This window comes from Zosterops lateralis (assembly GCF_965231275.1).
Source record: "Zosterops lateralis genome assembly, chromosome: 16".
NCBI lineage: Eukaryota > Metazoa > Chordata > Aves > Passeriformes > Zosteropidae > Zosterops > Zosterops lateralis.
The window spans coordinates 11263142-11271235 of record NC_139776.1 but is presented as its reverse complement, the minus strand read 5'-3'; positions in this window follow the sequence as shown (position 1 = coordinate 11271235).

Sequence of the window (8094 nt, the reverse complement as noted above, 5' to 3'; positions counted from 1 at the left end):
ATATATATAAAGTCCACCCCAGGAGAGCCTTATTCTTCTTTCCTCTCCACTATGAAGTGCTAGTGTTTGTTCTTTGAGGCTTGGCAGGGAGATAGGCAGGAGAGGTTGAGGTTTTTCTGGAACAGCAGCACATCCAAGGAGCATTTGTATCCCAGCCATCCTCAGAGCTGGACTTCCACCCACCACAAATGCACTGAGAGTGCTGCTGCTGAGGTGGCATTACTCAATTACTGTCACCCAAAGCAGTCCCTGCCCTCCCCAGCAGCAGGCAGGAGGTGTGACACCTGCCTGAAGCACTTGGCATGGAGGTGACAGGCTTCTTCCCCACCCTCTGCCTCCTCCAAGGCAGAACTGAGCCCCTTCAGTCAGCAGTAAAACAAATACAGGAGCTGGGTGGAAATGCCCAAGTGTAAATCTTTGTGGTTTCATACTCAAGTACTGTATTTTTGATGTTTAATAACACAGGCTGAGGCAGAGCAATCTGTCTCAAGACGTTCCCAAGTGTAGCTGTGGCTGCACAGTACTCACTCTCAGGCCTGAAAATTTCAGAGTATCTTCAAATTTTCTCTAAAAGTGGCTCCTCAGGTACGATTTTCAGCTGGACTTCATCCCTTGCTCCTGCTCCATGGCTGCAGCCCATCTCCAACCTGCTAGATGCAGGGGAATAAAGGTGGGAACCAGCATCTGGATTTGAGGGCACAGCAGGGTCAGACAATTAGGATGGGCCACTCAGTTGTCCAGAAAAAAACCTTCCCACCCCACAGAGTTTCCTAGGACTCTTGCTACAGGATTCAGGCCCTGAGCTGCCATCTGTGCCTTTGAGAAGTGTCCTTAGGACCCACATCAGGGCCTCAGTGTGTTAGATATTTTAATGGATCCAAGCAGTTCCCACAGAGGCTGTCCCAGGTTAAAGAGCAGGATGGAGGAGCCTCACTGTCATTGTGCCATCAGCACAGCTGTCCTCTTCCTGTGGGGAGGGGAAGGTTTTGTTCCAGACCTCATCCAATAAACACCTCAGCAATCAGCAGGACATGGCACTGCTTTATCCTCTAATAATGAGGCTATTGCCCAAAAGGTCTGGGAACCCATTTCAGTCCTGAAAATTATATATTACTGCTATTCTTGATAGAATTCCCTGCTCTGCAGGCTGTCATGGCTCTATACCCCATCCATCATGGAATATGGTATTTTGTACACTGACTCTCAGAGACATAATTTGGACCTCCAGGAGAAACTTCATCCTCTAATTTATATATTAATTACACAGCAAACCTGCACCTCTGCTGCCCTGGGCTAGGCTGACTCACAGACCTCCTGCTCTGTGAGGAGAACCCCTGCTTTGTCCCTAGGACAGCTGTGAGAAAGACAACATTGGAGTGCCTCCAGCAGCCAGCACAGGGCGTCAGTGTGTGCAGCAGCAGGATGACAACATTCCACCCCTGGAGGGAGCTGGGCTGTCCACCCCAGGATGGCTCCTGACTTGTTGGATCCCTCTCTCTCCCCAAGGAGAAGACAGGGCTGCAACTGGGGAGCCTCTGCTTTTGTCCCTGACTCCAGCCCTGAGACCACAGAAAAAAAACAAAACCAAACCCACAACATCCCAATTTCCTGCACTTTGTCCAGTCACTCACTGGGATCTCGTGCCGTCAGGATGAGAGGAGTCCCCTTCCCCCTTGTGATGCTGTTTTACACCACAATGACACTGACTCCAAACTTCAGAAGGCTGAAAATGACCCCTTTATTTTTGGGATGTGTCTCTCTCATATACTATTCTACACAGACCAATTGGATTGGTGAAACAAAGACAAACCTCTTCACTCACATTGGTGAGACCAGAGGGACATCAAGAAGAAGTCCCTCCTAGGGAAAGGAATGAAAACAAAGGTACAACTACAAAAACATGACTCTTGTTTACAGAAAATTCTCTGGGAAAAGAATTTCAGAAAAGCAAAACATCTTAGGCACAAAACCAGGGCTACACCCCCCAGGCAGCCTTAGAGGAGGGACCCATCTCATTTTCAGCTCAGGGCAGGCTTTGCTGAGCCTTGCTGTGACAGGCAGCACCCCTGTCACACACCAAGTGTGGAGCACAGGGAGTGCTCACTCCCAGGAGATCCCATGGGTGCAGAATGCAGCCAGTGAAGCGTTCTCAGCAGAATTTCTTCTCAGAAACAGAGGCAAGGGCAGCACCATTCCCTAGTGCTCAGGAGAAGCCAGTCCTGTGCCTCAGAGGCTCTCAGCAGTGCTGAGGGGAAGGACCCAGCACAGGAGGCACAGAGAAGTGTCCTCATCCAACAAAACACAGGGTGAACCTTCCACAAGTCACATCTGCAGCCTTCCTGGTTGCTCCTCATGTACAAAACACCTCCAAGGCTTGATAAGAAATGTGCCACGCTCCTCCCTGTTGCAGCTTCCCAGGTACACTGAGAAAAGTGGTTTTCATGACTAAATGGATGGAAGAGTTGCAGAACATGATGTCAGCTGGCTAAGAACCTCCTCCCAGAGTTACACACACAATTATTTGCTCTACAAAAAAAATCAAAGGTGATCCATCAATTACTGTCTTTTTACCTTACCTACTTTTCTATTATTTTGTACTTTTAAAGTGTTATATGTATTAACTAAACAGAATTTACAGCACACACATTGATTTTCCATTAATCTTGCTTTGGCTGAGTCTGAAAAAAGTCAAACTATTTTTTTTCTGCCACAAGTCAAGCATATGCAGTCATTTGCAGCACGGCTGAGCTCTTTGTAGCACACTTGCTGGTTCTCAAACCTATAGCAAAAGAGGTTTTTAATATTTGATATCCAACAAGGTTGGACAGGGTGAATGGATCCCTGCTCATGGCAAAGGGGTTGGAACTAGATGATATTTAGAGTCCCTTCAAACCATTCTATGGTATTGTTGTGGTTTGAAAGCAAAACGAGTGAGAGGCTCCAAGTCAGAAATACAATTTAATAAGAGAAAAGAAAAAAAGTAAAATAAAATAAAATAAAATAAAATAAAATAAAATAAAATAAAATAAATGCAATAACACAAAGGACCACTGATAGAGTCAGAACACACCCTGAGCAGGGTGGTGGGAGCAGTCCAGGTGAGGGGCTCTTCCTGAAGCAGTGACCCCACAGAAAGGTCTGGGAGCTCTGCTCCTCTGGGAATCCAGTGGCTCAGGGCTCCTTGTCCTGTCCCAAATCCCAGATTCTCTCCAGGTGGGAATGCTTGGCTCCTCCCCCTGGGCAGAGCATCTTACAATGGGATGATGAGCTGTGAAGTGGGTCCTTGATGGCCCATTAAACAGAGAGAGCTCCTGGAGGGAGTTCTCTGTGAGTCCTGGGCAAGGCATTGATGGGCCATGAGCAGAAGAGCCCAAAGGAGGGGCCTGGGTAAACACTGCCCCACCTGGTTTAACAGTTTATGAAGATGGTGATAGAATAAATACTTTGTGCACATCCTACACTGCAACCCAGGACAGGTATGTGGCTGTATCCATAGAAAACTCTAGAAATGCACATTACAAACCAGATTTCTCAGCTGCAGATGCATAAGCACTGCCATCTCTATGCATTCTTTCAAAGGAGAACAACATTTTGGGCAGGGAGTAAAAGGAAGTATTCCAAGGCAGGGATGACAAGGAGGGGGCCTGTCTTTCCCCTGTGCAGTTCCTGCAGAGCAGAGCTGGGCTGTCACACACACACAGAGGGGACAGGGGCTCATCCAGCCCGGGGAAGAGGCTGTGGGCCACCCCTGGGCTGGGGGACAGCACCCACAGCCCTGTTATGAATAAAAATGGGCGGAGAAAATATTAATCTCCTTAAAATGTCTTTATTGATCTGCTCTTTCAATATTTGCTTGAGGGGTTTTTGGCTGCCCGTGTGCGCCGTGGAGAAGGAGGGTCTTTTTCAGCTCTGCTGCAGGCAGTTTAACAGAGTTGGAGAACCCGCCCTCACTGGGAGCAACCCCAGGGTTCTGAGTTTCCTTTGTTTTCTCCGGGGGGTCTCACCTCTGGTTTGGTCTTTTTAACTTACAGCTAGTAAGCAAAACCGGAGAAATCAGCTCCTTCGGTACTTCAGGGTCCACACGGCCTAGCATTGGTTTCTGTACGTTTTAATTTTGCTTAGTTTTATTTTATAAGGGGTTTTTGGTGTTAAACGGTATCCCGAGATGCACCTGGGGTCTTTTATTTGCATGCGGGGTCGGCCTGGGCGGGCGGCTGGAGACTCTTGCGACCATGTGGCAGTTTTGCATCAGTCATGGCGTCTCGGGGGTCTCACGCTGCCTTACAGCGGCGGCAACGTTTGCGGGGGTTCGGGCCGGGGCTTGTGAGGTGAGGGTGGAACGTGGCGAGCGTGGGTTTCCTTCTTTTGGAACGGGGCGGCGGTCCGGCGGGGTAGTCCAGCCCGGGGCAGGCGGCTCCGCGGCTGGAGCCGCGCCGGCGGCGGCAGCTGCGGGTGGCTGGGATTTTCCGTGCCGAACTTGGGGGGGGCGCAGCTGGGGTCTCCCTCTTGGCCTCGGCGGCGGCAACAGGTGGGGGCTGGGGCTGCTCTTCCCCTCTCTGGTTTTGGCGGGGGTGTCGGCAGCCTCCGGCGTTGGCGGCTGCGGGCGGCTGGGATTCCCCGCGCCGAACCTGGGGGGGGCGGCCGGCTCTTTCTTTTCCTGCTCCGGCGGCGGCGGCCGCGGGGCGGCTGGGACTCCCCGTGCCGAACCTGGGGGGGGCGGGGGAGCCGCGGCGCCGAGCGTCCCCGAAGGGAGCTCTCTCTGTTTCCAAGGTGGTCTGGGGGGGAGGTGCCACGGAGGTGGCTTTTCACTGTTACATTACAGGATAAACATTCTAAATTTCATTTTTATCAGCCCCATGGAGATGATCTGCACCCCTGTCCTAGGGTGACTCTATGATGGTTGTATTTCTGTGTGTGCTTTATGTTGAGTTCTGTACCTTTCAGACTGGTTCTGAGAGTGAAGCAGGGAAAGAAGAAGCACAAAGTTTGTTTTGAAAACAGTATTCACTCCTCTGCATTCCTGCCCTGGATGGTGCTTGGCTGAGGCACTGGTGGCAGCGGGACAGAAATTTTTTTGCTTTTACTTAGTTTAGCTAGCTGAGGCAGAGAAGCTTCCTGAACTGTTTTTTCCCTTTTTCTTGGGGCTGTTTAAACCTATTCTGGACTGACAAACCCAGAGGAGCACTGAGGGCTGGCACCTCTGGCCCATCAGGGCCTGGGCCTCCTGAGGGACAAATAAGGGCCTGACGGAGCTGAGCTACACCCACGCCAGGGACTGTCTTAATTTACCATCTCACTCCAGAAAAACAGGTTCTATTGTTTCATATTATTCATTATTTATGCTTGTGAGCACTTTGTTTGTTAAATAAATAGTTTTTTCCCCTTTTCTTTGGGGAGGTTCTTTCCTGGACCGGCTGAGGGGAGGGGCCATCGGGGTTTGCTCTCCAAAGGGACCCTGTTTGGGGGTTTTCTCACAAATTTGCCCTAAACCAGGACAACCTCCCATACCAGCACAACAAACCATCCCCTCCCCTCACCAACCTCATCTCACTTGGATGTTTCCAGATAAAAAGCCATTAATGTAGGTTAATGCATAATTAAACTCACGATTTTCACACATGAGCAGCTCGGCATATCTGGCACTAATACCTACAGGCTTTTAAATGGCCAGAGACAAGAGAGACAGAGACATCACAAAAACCTGCTGCTCTTGGAGCTTCCCAAAGTTCCCTGCCTTATCCCCAGTGCCATCAGACAGCCTGGGGCACGGCTGTGACACTCCAGACAGGGGATGCCATGGCTTGGGGACATGAAGCAGCACCAGGGGCTGGGGTCAGCCTGAACACGCTCCCAGTGACCTCCCAGGCTCTGCATGTGCCAGGCACAGGGCTAGGCTTGTCTGGGCATTTATAGGGGTTGTTCTCTTCACAGGAGCTGCTGTGGGCCTGCTCTGGGTACACAGGGGTGTTTTAGTCCCTGCAGAGCAGGACTTGCACAGACGAGGCTTTGCTGCCCCCCATCCCACCCCAGCAGGGAGGAGGATTGGGGTGCACAAGAAGTTGGAAGAGAACCAAAGGGACATCCTATATTGTTGCAATGTGCATTTTGGGTTTTGTAAAGTTCTGTATGATTTTTGTTACTGAGTTTCTGTAATGGTTCATTCCTACCCTCATCCCCTTTCCTTAATCCCTGTCGTTATCCCCTCAATAGGCCTCTCCCTCCCCATTGTACCCCCTCAATAGCCTTTCCCAGTCTATTGTACCTCCCATTGGACCTTATCAATGGACACACCCTGGTACTTTATGGCCCTGGCAAAGCCAGTTGGTTCAGCCAAGGCTTCAGGTGTCCCCCCACCCCTTTTGCCCCAAAATGGCCATGTCAATGCCCCTGTACCTAAGTCACTCCCTCTCATTTCTATCAGTAACACCCCTGTACTTAAGGGCAGGGGAGAGCCAAAATCCTCACTCACACTCACTCTCACTCTCTCTGAACCCAGGGCCTTCACCCTTAAATAAACACCTTCCTAATTACCCAGTGTGAGCTGCTCCTTTTCTTCCAAGCAAGGTCACATCTCTGTCTGAAATCTGGACCCAAAGGAATAACTTATTTATATGGGATCTGAAGAGCAAGCTAGCTGGGAGACAAGCTCGGAAGAAGCATCCCATATCATATAGCAGCATGCTCAGCACGTGGAGCTGGGGAGAAGAAGGAAAGGGGAACTTTTGGAATGATGGTGTTTGTCCTGCCAAGTCACCATCGCCTGTGGCAGAGCCATGCTGCCCTGGGCCTGCTCGTGGAAAGTGGGCTGGGGAATTCATTCCTTGCTGGCTTTGTTTGTGTGCACAGCTTTTGCCTTCCCTGTTATTCTGTCTTTATCTCAGCCCATGAGGTTTTATTTTTCACTTTTGCCCTCCCAATTCTTCTCTCCCCCATCCCATCAGAAAGAAGTGGGGAAAGAAGCTGAGGAGGAGCTGAGCTTCTGACTGGGGTTTGATCACAACAGTGATTTAATAGTGAGTGAGGCTGAACCACAAAACACTTTACCTTTTTTTTTTTTTTAAGTTACAGTTATTCAGCCTATTGGTTTCCTGGTGTTCAATGTGCTGCCCCAGGTGAAGTTTGCATCCAGCCCTGTAATGGTCCCTCACCAAGTCCCACCTGAGCAAGCCCAGCAGGGACGGGACTGAGGGGGCACCTGAGCTCCCTCCATGGCCCAGCAGTGACATTCCAGCCTGAGGAAATCAGGGAGGCTGCAGGTGCCAACCATCCCTGCCCACACTGACAATCCCACAGCAGTCGATCCAGTGATTATCCTGCCCTGCAGAGAGCTGCAGGCACACCTTCAGAACGGCACAGGTGGATATTAAATGCTCTGCCTTGCACTCCTACTGCTCCACACCATCATTAGGACGAATGGGGGACTGGGAGAAAGTCAGGGAAGGTTGTGTCTTTTCGCTCCCCTGTGAGCTGAAGATTAATTTAGAACACATTAATTACATTTGGATGTGCCTGAAAGCCAGCAGAGCAGTGAGCAAGAGTCCTGGAGGTAATTACTGCAACAAGAAAGTTATTTTGGCTGGGTTTGCTTTGCAGAGTGGGGCAAAGCAGGAGATGGGGAAAGGGGCAGAGCACAGAGCATCCCTCCTGGGCACTGCAGCACTGGCAGCTCATCAGCACCATGGGGTTCAGCTGCTGCAGCACAGGGACCCAGCCAGCCCAGAGCAGTGATCTGCCTCCTGAAGGGCTGGCAGGAGTGAACTGACCCAGCCAGCCCACAGCAGTGACCCTGGAGGGCTGGCAGGAGTGACGTGAGGATATCCAAGGCACTCAAGTATAGCAATGTCCTTCTTGGTGCTCAGATCTCTATTCAAACACACATCCCTCAAACAACTGTTCTTCTTCTCGTCCTTGCTGCCTCTTCTTCTTCAGAGGATTCTGACATCAAGAAAACCTGGTGAAAAACATTCTCAAAGCCAGAGGAGGCTAAAACTGGGACTAGGTCAGGTCTGTGTCCCATTTCAAAGCACTTCACCTTCATCCACCTCCCCCATCGCTTCCCACATACACCCAGCTCTCAAACACTTGTTTTGGAGC